At 34.1% G+C, this 20,744-nt stretch overlaps 1 long non-coding RNA gene across 1 annotated transcript; it reads left to right on the top strand.

Annotated features, from left to right (window-relative positions):
- The first annotated feature begins 18,733 nt into the window (after positions 1–18,733).
- LOC124641003 lies at positions 18,734–20,294 on the top strand. The gene is made up of 2 exons (XR_006985622.1): positions 18,734–19,308; positions 19,594–20,294. It is a non-coding gene; the product is annotated as an uncharacterized LOC124641003 (long non-coding RNA).
- Positions 20,295–20,744: the final 450 nt, after the last annotated feature.

Below are 20,744 nucleotides of genomic sequence, written 5' to 3'. Positions count from 1 at the left end.
TTTCGTTCTTAATTATTCTAACCTGGACGCAGTTTAGTGAACTTATTATTCGGCCTAGTTCAGACATCTGAAAAAAATTGAGCTTTCGTAAAATCTGCCATGATTAGAACCCACTCAGTTATCCCATTCATACTTCAGCTGTCAATAAAAATCCAAATACTCATAATTTCGTATAAAGAACCAATCACTTCCCCTTCGAGAAAACCATTAAAATTACCATCTCTAAACCTAGTGACTACCATAACAATACCTCAAGTATTAAGCTAAACCGTTACGCACCCATACAATTTTTTCAAACGCATCCTGGGATGCACAATAGCCCATAAAGATCACGTGAAAACGATATGATCTTCGACAAATGCTTGTTGTGGTCGCCATTGTCCCATCGAGATATCAATCGAAGTTATATCGAGAAAAAAACAAATCGATTCAGAGACATTGATCGAGTTCAAGTTGAATGAATATAGGCGATTGTAATGCTATATTAGATTAGTTTTTACCTTGTTCGGAGTATAATGGTGGGATTCTTCGTTGAAGATCAAGTAGTGTGATGAAATGGTTTGATGTGTCTTTGACTACTGGTCGTCAGCTGTTTTATCTAGCTATCCAATATGGCGGTCAATCGATGCTTTCATCGGGGTACGGTTATAGTGAAGTTTACTAATAAAAAATATTTCGAATTCTTGTAAAAGCTGCGGGTAAGTACTTAGACTGAAACTTACAAAAAAGCTGTGATTTCCAAAACATATTTTCATGAAAATCTGATGTGTGAATATTTGTTACCCTTTCATGCAAAAACTGATGAACGGATCATGAAGAAACACAGCAGATATGGTGTTGTTTTCAGAGTGCAGGAAATAGTTCCTATGGAGACCAGTGAATTGCGAACTTAGGTACTACTTTAGAATATAACAAAGTCATATCTTCGTTGATTCTATGATCCTAGACCGAGCTATTGAAATTGTATAAAGTACGAAGAAGATTACTGACGTTGAGAAAACTCTGTTATTAGTTAACACTATCAGTTAAGTTATTGATATAAGAAATGTAGTTTTAAGCATAGATACTGAACTTTGGAAATTATCTAAATACATATATCTATACTTCTATAGTAATATTATACAGAGGAAAACTTTGTTTGTTTGTTTGTAATGGATAAACTCAAAAACTACTGGAACGATTTTAAATATTCTTTCACCATTAGAAAGCTATATTATCTGCGAGTAACATAGGCTATATTTTATCCCGGTGCGGGCAATAGCCCCCACGGGACGCGGGTGAAACCGCGGGAAAATGGCTAGTCACGGATAAAAACTGTTTCGCATATATAGAATATTATATCCGTCATTGTTGAATCAAAATGTCATTCTTCATTTCATTGTTAAATATTAAAAAAGAGCTTTTCCATAAGGATAGTCTTTAGAGAATCCTATCAAAATATTTAACTTACATTTATGGTTTACTAGGAGATTTTTTCACTCGACAATAATTTTTCATGTCAAGTCATGCATTTAATAAAGTTAAGTGAGAACAACAATAAAACTCCCTTTTAAGAACAAGCCAACATATTTGATCCATATGAATAAATTAAAATGGCAAACAAACAACCCTATAGTATTGATTAACATGTCATAAAAAAGATGATAAAATTATTCCGTTACACGAAATGAGGTTTCATACCACAAACTAGAGCTATTGAGTATTCGCACAATACCTTTGGTGTGCGCCCAACTTTACTTTTGACAGCTGTCAAAGTTGACAACGTCATATATTCGACTTTACCGCCATAAGAATAAGGAAGAGTATGTAATGTTTAAGGTTGTATATAAAATGGTTTTGTAACGTAATAGCATTTTAATAGAGTGAAGTAAAGTCGTCCTTGCGTTGTCTCATTGTCTGAATGATAGCCATACAATGGATTGCATTCTATTTCTCAAAGATTTGCTCTGGCTTCCCTTGAAGTTTTTGATATATTGGGTCGCCAGCTGTTCCCATTATGTTCCTTTTAGTGTAATTTATATGCTTTGGTACATAATTTATAAGACTCAGTAATTGACCATTTGCAGTGTTAAAGATTTCATTCTATGTAAGGTTGGGAAAAAAATAATGCATTTATATAAATAATGGATAGATGATTGTATACTATTCATAATGATACATAATATGTATGTCTTTAATAGAACAGAGTGATTATGACTTTTTAAGTGTCTGTTAAATCTGTACCTCATAAACCGTCTTTTTATTTGATTAAAAATTTGTAAAATTAACATTAAATACTATGATAGGTAATTCCACAAATTGCTATTTTAATATAGCAATAAGCACTATGGCTCGGTGGTTCAAAAAATAATGACCCTGTCCGTCAATGGTCACAGGTCTCCATTCATCATGTTTCACATTTCCCATAACTTTTTAAAAATATGTAAAGAATTTTAATCGCAGTCACCTTTCGTATTAAAAACAACAAAATAAATATTTATGGCTTAATCTCAATAAAGACAGCAATTTTAAATGTAAGATTATATTTTTCATCTCAAAAATTGTCTCAAAAGTTCCCAGTATGTCGCGATGTATAAAAGTACTATTTTATAATCTGTCAATGTCTAGAATGTATCAATTTACCTAAATTGACACATTTTCAATTATTATAAAATATAATTTAAGTTTGACAGTTTTATAAAAATTAAACTGACATTTTACTTTTAATGAAGACGTATATTTAAAATATAATTGGTTTCGGTTTATATATTGAATCATGCACGGTGTTAATTTATAGAATAAAGCAATTTATTTATTTTCATCAAATTCATCGATCAATTTGAGTATTTTTTATACACTTTTATGGTATTATTTTATGGATGCCACGAATCAAGTGACCATAGTTTAGTCTACTATGTACCTTTTTTATTCTAAATGTACTTACGTTTAATTGTTATAATATTTTTCTTTTGCTGTTATAATTTATTACTTTTTGAAAAAAGTAAGTACATAACGTATTTTGAAGACGACATTTAGAGTTATGAAACAAAACTTAAAAGTGTTGTATTCACATAATATATTAAAAATGTTATATATGAGTCTTCATGGAAAATAATTTAGACGCAGCTTTTATTTAAAATACCCTCTGATTTAAGAGTCTCAATAGACCATTTATCTCGCACATTCTATCGATTTGCCATCACAAAAATCAACCCTAACTCTATACACATAAGGGTGATAATCTTTTAGCAATAAATCCAGGAAGATATCGTGACTACAAGCATTTCTTCAGGAATTAAGCGTTAAAAGCTAACGCTATTTAACGATGTAACACACACCATGTCATTCGTTAGTATGGCACGCGACAGAACGCTCTTAAATTAGGGTTCCTTAGGATGTTTTTAAATAAAAAAAAACTAGATATGAGTCAGTCTTGCTCAAGAACTGAGAAGAATTTAAATGGGTACATAGATGGCTGAACTCTTAGGTAGAGTCTGAAGAACAACATACTTTTTATCTGGATGCGAGAATTAGAATCCTCGGGATGCCGACCGAAGAGATCAGCTACTTTAGACAAAAGTTAGAAGTAGAATTGAAATCAAAAGTGTCTTCATTGAAAGACGTCCATTAAACACAAAACCAGTAAAGAAAACTCTCAGACTTAAAAATGCAAGAGAATTGCAACATTTAATCCAATTACAATAAAAAAAATCCACGAAACAAACTATAGCTAACGAAGGCAGGGTTTATTTCCGAACGTATTATTTATAAAGGCCCGCACAATTACTTCCCAGCTATGCATTGCAAAAGATCGTTTTTTTTCCCACAATTTGTAAGGATTAAAGCGAGCAGGATATTACCTAATCTGCGTTTACATAATTAAGGTAGCAGATATTACAATAACGAGGCTTACAATGACATTTTATTTCAGTAATACACATTCAAATTAACGTACCGAAGATATTTGCAAATCTTCGCAAATGTCTGGTTTATCTTTCCATCTGCCATTTTAAATTAGACCTCTTAAAAGCAATGATCAGACTTCCTAAACAAGGGTCCAAAAAATTCTAATCATATCGAAAATCTTGAGAATTTCCTGCAAAACAGGACTAATTTGTATTTTTGTAATTTGATCTGCTGCCTATCAAGAATCATCAATTTGATCTTTGTTGAATCTTTATTAGGTTGAATGTGGGAAAAATGATGATGTTAACCAACTAAGTCAGAAGTAGAGTTGTTTTTAGACAGGCCAAAGATTATAGTTTTCCCTAGTAGGTAAATCTTAAAAATCCAATTATGTATCTGCCCTACCATTATCACAAAATATTTCTCCATATTTGTTACCAAAAATACCAATTAATAATAGTGTTGAGTTTCTGGGTTGAGGAGTTCAGATAGGCAGTCGCTTCTTGTGCAACACTGGTACACAGCTACTTTCGGTGAGACTGGAAGCCGACCCCAACATATTTCGGAAAAGGCTAGGTAAATAATGGTGATGTTACCAAAAATATTTCTACAGAACCATAGTTCTAATTCCCAAATCACGCTTACCGCAACTTTACAGATTAGCCACGGCAATTGTTACAGATTTTATTAAAAGTTTTTTAACGGTCATAGGTAACGTTATTTCTAAACAATCTAGTATTTTCCTCATTTATCGCTATTGGAGTGTGATGTGTAGTCAATCGATTTTACGTTCGATAGTTACAACATAACGTGTTATATGTGTTATAGATTGTAGTTTAAGTTGTGTTATTCGTGTAGAAGAAGTAATAGCATTCTTGGGCTTTGTGGTACTTGTTTATAATTTTACGAGCCTTTACTTTGGTGCAAATAAGTTTCAGGCACGTAGATAACTAGAAGACAGATGTTCACCACACTTCAAATAAGTATTAACCAAAATTATTCCATATTTTTTTAATAGAAGATAATATGCGATTTTGTTCAATATACTTAGGCCCAAATGGAGCCTTCTGTCTCACTAAATACTTGTACATAATTATGTAATACATATTCTGATCTACCAACTTTCCTCTAATATATTTTTGCACGTGCAAGCAATCATTCCAATTGTAACCTTCCTGGGTTCCTACCTATAGGAACTTCCTACTGACAAGAAATTCTATGCATTCAGTCTCCTAATACTAAATGTCAAAGAGCATTGTCGCCGCTGGACGCCAATCAAAACTGTATGGAACTGTCAAAAACCCTCATTGTCGAGACATTTTTCTTTATAATACAATCGTAGTACTTATTCTTTACCTTCATAAATGCTTTTCGAAAGTTTTTTGCGTAACTCAGGTAAGGCAGCACGTGTTACGAAGATTTCGCTCCCACGCTCTTTGCGCAAGCGCAGAAAAGATTTTTTTAAAGATAATCCTTAAAAAAAATTGCAAATACAACCTTAACACATGTGCGAAGCCTTGGGAATCAGCTGATTTGATCCATTTAGGTGTACGAGATAAAATGAACTTTATTTTCAGGACACAAGGTCGATAGTCCTCTGAATTTCGGATTGGAAATCCCATGTAAAAATATTTCTTCAAGTAACATTAAATGCTCAGTCCTATGCTAGTAAATGCACGTGCAAATATATTATTACGATATGGTTAATACACACAGCTGATCGATAGTCGCTTCGTGAAATACAAAACCTTCGTTGAGTCTTTTCTGAAAACATGGGAATTCCCAGATGCGTAGAAGTATTGCGAAAGCTTAATGTTGGAAGCTTTTTTGAAAAAAATATATTGTCAACAGGACGGAATGAGTCAAGAAATTAAATCCAAAATAACCAGTACAAATCATGAAAAATAAGTAAAAAAAACTTTTTTACAAAAAAATTAAACTGACTTCCCAAAACACCAAAAAGCAAAAAAAAAAAACTATTTTTAGGTGCATCGGCCTTGAATTCGGTGTCTAATGGATGTTACTAAGTTAATTTTGCCACCGACTTCTAGGCCGATGCACCTAAAAATAGTTTTTTTTTTTTTGCTTTTTGGTGTTTTGGGAAGTCGGTTTAATTTTTTTGTAAAAAAGTTTTTTATTTAAAGCTTTTCAGTGATACGTATAGTTGTCACTATCCATACAAGTGGGAAGTTCTCATCAATACAAAGAATATAAGTCCAAATACGAGGTATTTTACATATTCAGTTGTCGAGTTCCCTCGACTTTCTCTGGTCTCCATCATCAGGTCAGCTTCAAACCTTCACTGTTGCAAAGGTCTTGTCAATACAAATAATTTAAGCCCAAACACGAGATAGTTTACATATTCAGTTGTCGAGTTCCCTCGACCCTCTCTGGTCTCCATCATCAGGTCAGCTCCAAATCTTCACTGTTGAATAGTGCTTTTAGGCGTACACCTGAGTATCAAGTTTTTACCCTATGTATGCCTACAACTTTCGAAGGTTGCCCTCGGTCTCTCAGGGTTTCCATCATCAGATCCTGACCTGATGACTATGGGACCAACTGGCAGCTATTCCGAGTCGAACAAAAAAAGAATCACGTAAATCGGTCCATAAACCTCGGAGTAATCGATGTACATACATAGAAAAAAAAAAAAAAAAAAACATACCGGCCGAATTGATAACCTCCTCCTTTTTGGGAAGTCGGTTAAAAATTGTTAAATAACAACAAAAATAAAAACGTTCTATGTTTATACCAACTTTATATAAAACATATAAAGTATATTATACTATTTTATATTACGTTATATAAAGTAAATAACTTTATATGTATAATATAGAGATTTTTTGTTTATTGTTTGCTATAAATAGTATTAACATACCTATTCGCGAATGAAACACCACGATATGAAAATGGCTTTTTGATGAACGTTTTACAAATGCGTTAAATCTAATCGATTTTGTCGGTCGTGATCTAATGTTAGCACTTAATTTCTAAAACTATTGCAAAAAATATATATATTCAAGTTAATTTCTTGCAGAAACATATTTTCTTAAAATAATTTTTTTTTTCAATAACTTATATTTCTAGTCAAATAACAATACCTTTCTGAAGTCAGCTATTTGACATTTCTGTTCATCCTTTGTTCAAACATTTCGACATTTGCGCAGTCCCTCTAGCCAACTTTAAAGTTATTTGATAAGAACCGTACCTAACTTCATATTTCTAAGTCTACAAAAGAAATTTGCTATCAGACTTACCTAAAGAAAAATAACCTTTTCTACCACTACTTACAATCTAATATATAGGTAATAGTTTTTATTTATTTATCTCATTCGTTTCCGCACAAAATATCCAACTAATAACAAAGCGCTAATTACCTCAAAACTATTATTATCACGTACGGACAAACTTCTCCTTACCTAACTTTAGTTGCTGAAACCCTGAATTTAGCGCTCCCAAAGGTCCCAAAGTTAACTATGAAAGTTAAACTTCCGTATAACATTAGTCGCAAACTGCCAAAGAGCACTTAGGTACTACAGTTTGGTTAGTTAGAGTCTGTTTACCTCGTCAAGGGAATAAGCGTGGATATTAGGAACTAGTGCTGAATCAAGTCCCATTTGGTCGTGAAAATTACCTTTGTTTTAATTAGTACTGTTAATATTATCTGGAATTATACATACTACTCGTATTCATTGCTTGAAGTAGCAGTCTTTTCGACAAAAACTATTGGCTACTTCGAGATAGTTTTGTCCCTTAACTTATCCCTAGGCCCTAGGGATAAGATGAGTTAAGGTTTCAGTGTTAAAATCTTTCAGTGTTAGGTAGCCTATGTATCGAACGAATATCTTGGAAAACCGGGTGCGAGACTGTGTGAAACTACTGGCGGAAGCTAGAAAAATAAAAAATAGTTTACTGGTTTTTAGACAGAGTCTGGTAGTTGAGACATTAGTAAACCATACGTCGTTTCCTAGGTGTAATGAACCAAAACCTAGCCAAAACAATCCCAAGCGAATCTTTAGCCGTAAATAACACAGCAATTCGTCCATAAAAATACCTAGACAATCTGAATAAACATTATACACAAAGACTCTTTCAACAGACCTCCTTAGACACAACAATCAGTCGTTTCTTATTTTTTTTCTGTCACTTTATCTAGAAAGAGAGAAAAAACATCCTGTTTAGGATTAGAAAGAGACACAGATATGATCGATTTAAATGATGCAGCTGCTGTTTATCAGGTAGCATCCTTGAAGAAACTAAGCCTATTTATTTTTTGAGGACCATTTTAGATTAATGAAATTCGGGATACTTATGATAATATTGAGAAAGGGTAGAGTAAAGAATGGCGGTAGTGTTGGCAGATGGGGTCATTGGGAATAAGATAAAATAGTTACAATTTCGATGAGCCATATGATGGTTTATCTGATCAGTAAATTGAGAAAGGATCTAATAAATTGGTGACAGCTTCCTAATGATTTATCAATGTTTTTAAGTAATATTTTAACAATCGTTTAAGGCATAATCATCATCCTCCGAGCCTTTTTCCCAATCATGTTGGGGTCGGCTTCCAGTCTAACCGGATTCAGCTGAGTACCAGTGCTTTACAAGAAGCGACTGCCTATCTGACCTCCTCAACCCAGTTGCCCGGGCAACCTGATACCCCAGGTTAGACTGGTGTCAGACTTACTGGCTTCTGACTACCCGTAGCGACTGCCAAGGATGTTCAATGACAGCCGGGACCTACAGTTTAACGTGCCATCCGAAACACAGCCAATGATGTCTAAGATCTACTTAGAAAGTACATACAAACTTAGAAAAGTTGCATTGGTACTTGCCTGACCTGGGATCGAACCCGCGCCCTCATACTTGAGAGGTTGGTCCTTTACCCACTAGGCCACCACGACTTTTAATGTGAAGGCATAATGAGGATCAAATATTATTGTCGAATTAAGATTTCTTCAAGACGACGGATTCAGTATAAGAGTTTCACTGTATTTGTCACTTACCTACTTCAACAATGTTTCACCAAAAACAGGACTATGTCAATAAACTGATTGGATGTTTTTCAAATAATTTTTTGATAAATAACATCCGTATTTTTCAGATATTTCCATGAAAAGTGTAATAAACACTCTGTTGATAGATAACGCACCACTTCGTTTACAATGATTAATTTTATCACAATATTTGAAGAGTGCGCATTGCTTCCTAGAACAGATATTAAAGCAAGGAAGCATATTTCTTCCATCGGAAATTAATCGATGCAAGTCAATATAAATTATAACCGTTTTACAACTAAATGATATCAATTACTGTCTGTAAATTAGACCATGGGAACATATATAAAAGGAATAATTACAATAAATGATTGATATCGAGAAAGTAGAAATCATCGGTGATCAATCGAGACACTTTCTATGTCAGTCCATCAGTCAACTACAAAAGAAATTGCTTCAAACGGACCAATTGTTGCCATACATAGATCGCGACAATTGCAAATGGCTACTCCAAGAAAATAAATCAAACTGTCCGTCTTAGAGCCGGCATAAGTCATATTCCTTATCACGCTATTGTGCGGAAGTTCGGAATTCAAACACCATCGACCAATCACGTCGGACCATCTGCCGCGAACGGCGCGTGCGCCGATCTTTGATCGATCGCGCACTTTTGCGCCTGTGTGCGTGCTCCTTATAGATTTTTTGTGTGTGAGCACGAATCTATCCCTTTGTATGAGCGTCTCTAAGATTTGGCAGATGGCACGTGCTGGCCTATGTTTCTTTTCGTACATCTGTCGTTTCTTCGACCTTTTTTTCTTAATCTTTGGGATTTTTTTGTGATTTTCCGACATGTGTCGTAGATGCTGGGATGCAAATATGACGTTTTTGGTGGAAAAAACCTTTGGGATTTAATTCGTGAGGAGCACATGGTGTTTGAAAAAATATATCGTTCGGCACAAGTGCTTTGTTAGAGCGTTTGCCATCTGCTTGCACCTTATTGTGGAGTTCTGATAAACATTGATTTACAAAGGCAGATCAAGTAATCGGACCAGATCTTAAAACAGGTAAAGGAATAATGTAAGGTATGTACGCACTAAGACTTCTTTGTAATAAAAAACAAAGGTGTATACAGTACGTGCTTTTTTAGTGCAGTGTGATGTTTCGAAGAGATTTTTGTAAGACCTTAGATTTAGTTAGACGACAAAAGATTGGTCTTTTTTTAGTTTTTACTTGTACTTTGCTTTCTGAGCGAACTGAATACATTCTCTACACAGCAATCGATTTGTAACAAACTGAAATTTGAACTTCTTGCCAGTGTGTTTTCCAACCATAGATCAAAAGATTTACTCTTTTATTGTACATCAAAGATATAAATGCTAGTTTCTAATTTAGGAATTACATATCTATTTATGTTTAAATCCTGTTCCTAGCAAAAATATAATTAAGCTAATTTCTTTCTATACCTACCTAGACCTAGTCACATCTGAAAATTCACACTAAAAATAACATCTACCTACAACCCATCTAAAAACAAATACCAACGGAAACACCAGCACTTAGTCTCGCCAGGAAACCAGTCCCATCCCACCCCCATCCACGAAACATGATCCCAAGGTCAGCATGCACCTTCTACCTGAAGGAACAGGAAGTGTCACAAAGCTTTGCGCAAATACCCTCCCAATCTCATCTGCGCACTTCCGCAGGATACGGAAACGCTTGCGAGTGAAGCGCAAAAACTTATGCGTCTGCGCAGGTTGTAGTGCGCTGGGTCTTTGTCTGTGGTCCGTTTGAATGTCGAGTACTTATGTATTGCAGGTGATGATGTTTTCAAGTTAATGTTTTTGAGAAGTTTGTATTTTTGATGGTTTTGTGTTTGTTTGTGTAAGATCTGTCTTGAATCTCCGAGAGTTTGGAGATTTCTAAAATTTTACCAAAACTCGCAGTTTGGAGATATTCTTTCTGTTTTATAGTAAAGAAAGAATACCCATACAATTAGCCCATATTTGTTTTACAACGAAAATATCAACAAGCTTGTTAAAACTACATAAAACGACTGCCTTTAAAATATCGTCCTTGTACACAACAGCCCAACCATGTAATTAGGCGTATAAAACCGACAATTAATATCGATTAATTAAAAACAAATATATAGAGGCACATCACTACGAAACAGGGGTACCAACTGCGAAATGTCAAAAACATTACCCACGTATGAATGTGCGACAATGTCGCCGCAACTAAAAACAAACGTCATTTACATTAAGCTGCAATTTCATAAATGATGGTGTAATGTGAGATGGTACTGTTTTGGTGTGGTTCTGTAGGTATGTTATTTTAAGGTAAACTTTACTAGAATAATATAATATACCTATTCCTTTTGCTTAACATCAGAATCAGCCTAAATGCCTTCCCTAATTAGATTATTATGTTCTCTTTCTTATCATCATGTAACCTTGATCAAGATGCACTCAAAAAATCATCACATATTTAATCTTACCATGGAGTATCTTGCCCGTTGTGTTACATAGGAACTTTTGGGATGGACAACTAAATTCATTATTATTTATTTATCATTTCCCCATTCCTACAACCTTTCAGCAACCCATTCAAGGCCACAATAATTTCGCGATCCACTTCTGCTACAATATTTTGTACTCCAAGGTCAACAGTGACTGTTGACCTTCGATATAGCCCACGTCCTTGTAGCCGGTCAATGAATGTGTCTACCGCAGTGTTGACGTACCGTCGCTAATCACGACGCTTTTAATGGTCTCTGCGGTATGAAGATCACGAAATTGCGGAGATTTATAAGTCATTTGGACACTTGTGAAAAGATGGAGACTAGGTTTTAAAGGGTGGATGAGAACTGGCTTTTTAACAATATGTGTAAGTCGCATTTGCAAAAGACATATAAGAATTATGTACCCTTTCACAATTGAATTAATGTCTGCTGGTTTTACAAACCATGCAAGATCCCTAATTTTGTTGCATCTGTCTGCTAATCTATGAGCAACTTTGGAGCAATTTTAAACATCCATTTTTGTACAAATTGTATGCAAAAAGAAGGCTTCATCAGCGTGCATACACGTATCTTTGATATAATAAGAATAGTGATTCTTATATCAATTTTATTCCTTATCCGTTTCAGTTCGATATGATTGACAGCCAAAGTTCATGGTTTTTCTATGCAACAGCGGACCTCTTAAAAATGGAATGTGATCGTCTCAGTAATGAAGACCGGTGCGCACGCGCCGTCGCCATATATGGCCGAAGATGGCCGAACAAGACTTCGTAAATGATCGACACCTAATTCTTATAGGAGTACCGAATCGTTAAGGGAAATGTCTGATCAATATCGTAATGCGAAATTTTTAAATGAATTGGGAAGCCATTGCAATGTGTTAAGGATTTTGTAGAAGCTTTAGAGTTAATAAAATTCCACCTGCTTTGTGTGGTGGTGTGTTTATTAATATTCTCTGTTGAACAGTTATGTTTTAAATCGGACTTTAGGGCTGCTTAAATCGCCTATAATAAAATGTTCTGGAATATACTGAAGTATGCCTTAACTGAACCCACGATTTTGCGCTCATGAAAAGCCAATCACCAATAGTCAGTAAACCTAAATAATTATATGTGATAATAATAAAGCAAGTACAGGTAGGTATGCTTACTAAGACCTAAAATATTTATGTGGGAATATCCGTCAGTTTACGACTTTCATAAGAACCGGCATTGCTATGTTTATGCGCCATAGAATTCGGCATACATCACACGAGAAAAATAATAAGCAAAACAATAGACACAGAATTTTAAACTATTTCGACAAAACACAGTCGTGACATCCTCTCTTTACTAATATCGTTCCAAAATTAAATATTTAAATCGCTGTCATCGCCGCCGATTTGAAAAGCGAACGAACGGAAGTACAGGTGATTGTTTTTTTTGTCTCAAATAAACTTACACGTAGCACAGATTCATTGGTGGTCGGCCATTACTCGACTAAATCGAAAAGCGACAAAATCGACTATGATAGTCCCCGATGAAGGGAATATTCAAAATAACAGGTTTTGTGATCTGCTTTTTTACTTTGAAGTCAATCGCTCAGTACGTGACAGAGTTAAGGTTAATTTGAATGAATTACGTTGTGTGATTTTTTCATCGTTTTTTCTGTGGGATTCAACTGTTTTTGTAGACATTATAAGATTTTAGGTACGCAGTAGGTGGTTTTTCTATTCAAATAAGTCTCTAGGCTACATTTTAAATTACACGTCGGGTTTTAATTCGAGAAATAAACGTAATAAGATTCTTCGGAGAGGTAAAAAATGGGGCATCGCGTTATGATGTCTATAATGATCACTAACCCTTCATCGATCGTGATGCAACGGACTGAAAAAAAAAACAAATTACCGCGTCGTGATTCTACCACTTAATAATCGTAGTATACACAGTATCTCACGACTACTTTAAAAATAAAAAATGTGGGGTGAAATAACCAGTTGTGAGCCATCATGAAATGGTAACATAATTAAGATACGAAGTATCTGAGAGAACGCATCAGACGCCCGAGTTAGCTAACGTGAGAAGTTTTTAATCGCTGAAAATAAATTATTTTATGAGTTAAATATAGTTATCAATTGCAATTTTAGTAAAACGCAATTGGCACTAATATTGATTTTCTTTATCTGAAATTTATTGGTGCCTTAAAAATGATACGGGGGTATAGGCACGCCATGATTTAAAACAATAATTGTTCGAATATAAACAAGACCATCAACGAACCAATCAGGCCTACTCATAAGAATATCGGCCGAACGATAGGTCCATTCGAAAAAAGAACGCTGTGATTTTTTTATCGAAAGCTGCGAACGGCTAGCAGGTGTAATCCACAATGAGGATTTGAAAAAAAGAGTTTGGAACAGAAGGCCTTTTTCCCACGCCCCTATCGATATTTTTGAGTTTCGAATGCAGTGCGTATTTAAATTTAGAACTGCTTGTGCGTTTTGTTTTGACGAATAAGATTGATATTGAACATGTAAAATAAGGGTACATGGATAAGATGAGAACTAGAACAATTCTATTTATTGAGAACCAACTGCTGACTATCTATTCTATGTTTACTAATTGAATATCTATGTTTTAAATTTACACAAGTAGGTACTTGAAGTAGGCCGATTCTTAACTGATTAAAACACCTAATTAGAAACAAAAGTAGGCAATTCTGACTTCATAAAAGCAACTTGTACCAAAAACGTACGAAACACACGAAGACGCGACATTATTTGTTATTTCACAAACAAAAGCTCCGTAACATCGCCATAAAACTGGAACAAACTCTCGATGTTGCCAGCATACCGTTATTTCATCATCAGTGTTGCCATATATTGACCGCTAAACAAATAATATTAAATAAAAGTGCAATTTGCTCGTACAACAGTAAAACAGTTGGTGTTTGCATTCCGATGTGAATTCGTAAAGTGATCGGCAATATTGGGCCGTGTGTTACACCGTATTGTAATGCAAAACTTGGTGAATGTCATACTTTGATCAAGATTAGGCACTACACTACATACAATTAAACTATGTAGTTACATTTATCACCTATTGTTAATAATGTATAAATGGTGAAATATGCGGTGGAAGGCGAAAGAAATCATAGCTGCGGAAATTCTGATGATGGCCAGAGCTTTGAGATATATTTCATTTCATTTAATTATTACAAACTTAGTAAAAAAGCTGTCGGCTAACCTCCATTACAGAAGAGCCACCAGAAGATTCATAACCGCCTTTCTGTTGCCTAGTTACCTTTTTCTTAACCTTCTTAAAGAGACCCTTCTTGCTCTGGGTGCTTCGGGAGGAAGTGTCAAAACTGATACTGGCTAAAGCCACATTTGTTGTTTGGGCCAACAATCCCGACCGTTGCTCCAAAGGCCAGGATCACCATAACAAACAATTAATTCAAAACCACACAAAAATGCCATTTCTCCCACAAATTACAGCACGGTGTAAGCGCCAGCCGGTCGTCTTAAACGACATCTTGAAAATGACGAGGCCGTGACATTTGGCGGGCGTCGCAAAAACCGCAGAGCCCGGTGCTCTATCGCATTTCACCGTTATGCCGCCCATTGTTTTCAATTATCGTGTTTAAGGGAGTCTAACTACTATCTTTTAGTTGGAGCTACTTAATTTATAACCCTCTAGTGGTTGGGTGGTTAGTAGGAAAGGTGGGATGGGATAGGTTTGCATAATTGTTTGAAGTTTGCAAGTGTAGGATGTAAATTACTTTTTATGGGTTAGAGAATGGTTAAATTAGATTAAAAGAATATAGTAATTCAGTAAAACTAAAGGACAATGCTCAAAAAAAACCCAAGCCCGGCGCAAAAGAAAAGTAACTCAAATTATAGGTAATAATAAGTAATAATATACTGCATAGTAGGCATCATCGAAATTAATGGCTATATGTGTGAAATTGTTATTTGATTTTACAGGGGTAACATGAGCAGCTGGGACTTATAGTTTAATTAAAGTGCTATCTGAAACAACAAACAAGTAATATGGCATGTAATAAGCTTCTCCAAAAAGATAAATCAATACCGATGTACAGCTCGGGACTTTGGGATGCGACTCAAGCTTGTCCCAACTTAGGGTAGGCTAAGCATGTGGAACAGTTCGCGCATCCCGCAACATTTTTGGATCATGTCGTGTTAGGAATAGAGAATCGATGACTTTTAAGCGTATCTAATTATTAAAATGAAAAGTACATTCATAACGTGTTTTAGTTCTATCATCTTATTATCTTGTAAAAGTAGGTAGAATAGTGGAGAAGTTGCGATAAACATGTCATTATGTACACTTTTAAACCACAACTGTTTCTTTTCCTAATACATTATGTTACCTCTAAAATCTCGAGTAGCAATGTGGCGCAGATGTTAATATTCGAATAGCAATTTCACACATATAGCCACTGATTTCGATGATGCCCCCTATGTAATATTTAATAACTTATTTTTACCTATATTTTGAGTTAGATTTCTTTTGCGCCGGGCCTGGGTTTTATTCTCATACTTCATGAGCATTGTCCTTTGAATATGTATCCTGAAGTTACAGATGGGAAGTCTTATATGATTGCCAATAGTATATATAAGCAGTAAGTTATATTATTCACTCATTCATCTTATTTGATTAATTTTTTAATTAAGAATGTAAATTAATAGAGAAAATAACCAAAACTTTAGTTGAATATAAATAATCCACAATAGCAATTAAACTTAAGTATCCAACTAGAAACGAAGCCACTACTTAATTTGTCAACCGAGAACTTGTGTCGAACTTTAAATTTAATTAACTGGCAACATTGACGAGTGGCGAACATGAAATAAGTAATATTAATGACGTCAGCTTACTTAATTACCGCGATTGTTATCTTGTCAGTTGTACAGAGAAGCTCGATGAAATGTTACCGACGGGGGTTAGGCGGGGGATAAACGAACGTTGTTATAGTACAAGGCATTATTATAATTGTTTTGTTAAAAAGGCTTCGTTTGTGAAGTATTATTTTGATCGTTTTGTTAAAGAGAAATCGTTTGTAAAAAGCCTGTGTGTTACTATGATATGTAGGTAAACTCTACTATGGTCAAAATCCGGTCACTAGTTTTTGCGTGAAAAGTGGACAAACATAGATTAATATTTCAGTAAAACTTTCAATGTTACGAGCTAGTAGGTCCAATGCGTATATTTTCAGCAAAATCACAAAACATAAAGCTAGTTTGAGCTACACAAGTGTAAACTGAGTTTTTTCTTCAGCGTTAAATACGCAACTGAAAAACCGCTCAGTTATCCACAGCCTTTAATTGTCCTCCAGCCCTTAATTTACGAAGGTCTCCAAATGACATTTATTCTCGAAAGAAATTCTCTGTCTCCGTACGTAATTTAGTACATTTTATTTTAATAAGAGTGACAGATGCACTTAGTATTTGTGTTAATAGTTCGACAATTTTAAGTTCTTTGTTTAATGGAATTATTTTTAGTGCATTGTTCTTATTAGTTACAGAAACTCATAAAATTATTTCTAATCAGAAAAATAAGAAATAACATATTAAATTCTCTATTCGCTGCTATTCAAAGAAGAGTTATAAAATAATATTTTAATTTTACAAAAATGACAGTGTTTATCGCAACTCTGCAAACACTAGGGCTGTACACGTTACAAAATAAAAAGTATCGATAAAGTCCGCCCTCCAGTTATGAACAGAACCAATCAATCAATAAGTTTCAGCGGTCACCATACAACACATTATTATAACTAAATTGTTCCCTACAGCGAGGTATTAATTCACTCTTCAATAATAATAAAAGTGCTAGTTATTAAAATCTACCTCGAAACACAATACAGAACAATACCAGAAGTTCGATTTGACTACTTACTTACTTATAAACAAAAGATGAGGATGCTGATGATTTAAAAAGAGGTTAATTCAATAATTCTTCTAAATAAGTTGAAACTACCAACCAGTATGACTATTTGTCTACTCGTAGCGATGTTGGACTTAATTTTCATACGTATTGTGATTTTGTCAAATAAGTTAGTCCCATTTTATCTATGCAATTCAATTGTTTTTCACTGCTTTCTAGAAGTCAAAACTTCAAAATTTTCTTTCGAATTTCTCGTCGCCAAAATCGTGTATCTTCTGTTGTTTTTACCCCTTAAGAAGCATACCATATTGGTCTAAAAAGCATGTAAACGAATATATTGCGATAATAATGTAGCTGTTACAAACGTGTTGTTTACAATGTTCGTTCAGCGCCATCTGCTTCGTCCCGTTACTCCCGAGGATGTGCGCCCGCGCAGTGAACATATGATGGATACTTTTACTAGCCCGGTTTTACTTTCGCGTGCTCGCAAATTTATTATACTTAATTAATGTTGCTATGTTACCAAGTTCGTGTTGTTTGTGAAACGGTAAATTTTTATTGGGTCAAGGTGAAAAAATACAAATATTTTTATAATTTATACGTCCGTTTCCTGTAAGATTTTTTTGGTCCTTGTTTGAACTGCGTACTTGTAAGAAAATTTAGTTTTCTAATAAAACAATGTGTTGCCTTATTGGCAATTATTGTTTTGGCAATTAACCTCAGGCACCTGGTAGAAAACTGTTACCTTACCGCTGTCCTTCGGTAAATATTGCCTTCCCTTGTTTTATAATTTCCATTCCCCTTTACTTTTTACACCCCATCTCCTCACCACCTCAAAGACTGTACTGAACTTTAACTAACGTAACTTTGTAAGTAAAGATACCTCAATAAACAGCCGTGGGAAGTGATAAAATACTCGATTCAAAGTCCGAAAATAAAATCGATATTTCATATCGAATAAAGGCCTAAAGCATCCTGTCGATACAAGAGACTGTGGCCGATGATGACGAGTTTCGCCAATAATCGTAAAATTGCAGGAAATTAAACCTGATTGATGTAATTACTTCCTCCTGACGATTGGTTTTATATTGTTGAGTAATTATTTTATTTTAACTTACGTTTCAAGTTGGGTTATAGTTTTTTATTGTGTAAATCAGTAGATTTCTAAAGACATAGATAATTCACTAGACTATGGCTCAAACATGCATCTGTAAATTCATTAAGAATATTACAAATTAATTAATATCCAATTTCTAATCCAATAGTCTTCAACTAGCATCATTCCAATGCACCTTTGCTTTTAATAACATTAGCTTTTTTGGTGTTATCACCAAAATATGTACTTAGCACGATATATAGATACGTTTGGCACGTGCTTCCAAAAAATTCACGCAAAGTTTCTTTAACCACGTGTTAAAAGTCTCTTTAAGTTTATATGGCTCGTTCTCATAATGAAGGAATTTTGGTTGGCGCGAATCATAGCTCATTAGTTTCTAAATATTTTTAATTTATTTTAAATCTAAAATGACTTAACAATTGGATTTTATATGGGCACTGAAATTCAGATAGATTCGATAATATCTTTTTGTAGAAAAATGCCTCAACATGAGCAAAATTGTCATTTTCCTGTGGGGCGATTTTCCAAAAAGCAAGTTTTCTACCGACATAATGCGTAAAGTTAATACATAAATAAATCAATCAATACCTAATCACAGTAACAATTAGTCAAACTTTGCTAAAACTTAAAAAAAAGTTTCGTGGCTCCCTATTTTTTGACGATTTTTAATCATAGAATAGGGGCGACAAGAATTGTGTATCACATTCCTGTCAGCTAAAAACATGTCAAGAATACCTATAAATTGAATTGTGACAGCTGTCGCCAGATTTCTATAACAAAGTAGGTAGTTAGGTAAGCTCATTGCCGCTTATAGTTCCGCGTAACAGCCAATCAGACAGTCGCGACGAAGCTCTCATCGACCGTTGACGCGTTCGGGACAGACAACTTCTCACTTGTATGGTAAGTATTTACGTAAACAATATTTGGATTTCATATATACTTTTTATTATTTTAAATAATACACCAAGGGTAAATATTTCATGAAGTACTGAAATGTCATTCAAAGTCAGCGTTTTTGTGTTTTTTGTGAATAACCTCAAAATTATCACTTTCCTGCATATCACTTGTCTGGATCTGTGTACACAGGAAAATGATGACGTTACAGAAAAGTGATAGATTTACTTTGATTTCTATTTTTTTTCTTAACATTTTACATTTTAATCCGTTGAGGCCTTGTTTCCACAGAAACCAAAATGTCACAACCTAAGAAAAAAAAGACCAGGGAAGAAGTACTAGCACAAAACAAAAAAAAATAAAGAAAACATTATGGAAGAATGAAAAATGATCCACAGAAGTTAGGTTCTTTGAAAGAAAAGAAAAAAACAGTATTAGGTAATTAAAGTCAAGAAGTACGTACAGGAAAGATAAAAAATAATATCCGAGAAGACTCGAGACAAGAGAAAGACTCGAAACTGATTCTGATGATTGTTATTGTATTATCTGTGGATTGTTACATGAAGAAGACACAACAGGTCAAGATTGGATCAAATGCATGCAATATGTCATCAATGGGCGCAATGTAACTGCATCAAAACGGAAATAGTATCGTTCAATTGTCCTGCCTGGTTATTGGATAAAGACTATGCAATGCAAACTTAAACCGACCTATGTACTTAGAGAATTTTTGACTGATTATTATAAAAAAAGCACTGTAATTATAAACGCCATTCTAATATTTAAGGCTGTTTAAAGTACTACCTGAAAAAAGGCAGCTGATTATTTTGTATAACGTATTCATTTCAGAGAATGGGTTGATTTTATTCATCTCTTTAAGACAAATTTAGACTATTAACTTACAGACTTGTTTAAAACAGACTATCATTATTTATTGTGCCTTACTATTAAAATTTTGTAATTCATTGTTTTTAAATAAAAAATAAATCTGATAATTTGTGTTTGATAATCTCACTTTCCTGGTTTTTTCTCACTTTTCAGGCAGTAAAATAACATTAATATCTTAAAATTGTTAACGGTTTTTAATAAATATATTAAATATATAAAGTGAATAATTTACACGTCACTTATTATGCATTTTTATACATATTTCATGTTTATTTTCATTTTCCTGTGCCATATATCATTTGCCAGTCTTGATTTTTTTTTTAAAGACCTATAATTTAATTATTTACCAATATTTTGTCTGACCCGCAAAACCTGTGCTTATTTATGTAACAATCTTGACTTCTGGCCACTTAGCATAGTCAATTTTAGAAAAAAAGCATGGGACTAATAATGTTCCGTTAAAATTCCTTCATAATAAGAACTACCCATATAATAACACAATTTAGGTCTAAAGTTAACACAGAAATCAGTAATTCTGGTATTAATGTATTTAT

Source organism: Helicoverpa zea, chromosome 21 (genome assembly GCF_022581195.2).
Source record: "Helicoverpa zea isolate HzStark_Cry1AcR chromosome 21, ilHelZeax1.1, whole genome shotgun sequence".
Taxonomy (NCBI): Eukaryota; Metazoa; Arthropoda; class Insecta; order Lepidoptera; family Noctuidae; genus Helicoverpa; species Helicoverpa zea.
Note: the sequence above shows the minus strand (reverse complement) of the source record. Positions and strands in the feature narration are given on the sequence as shown.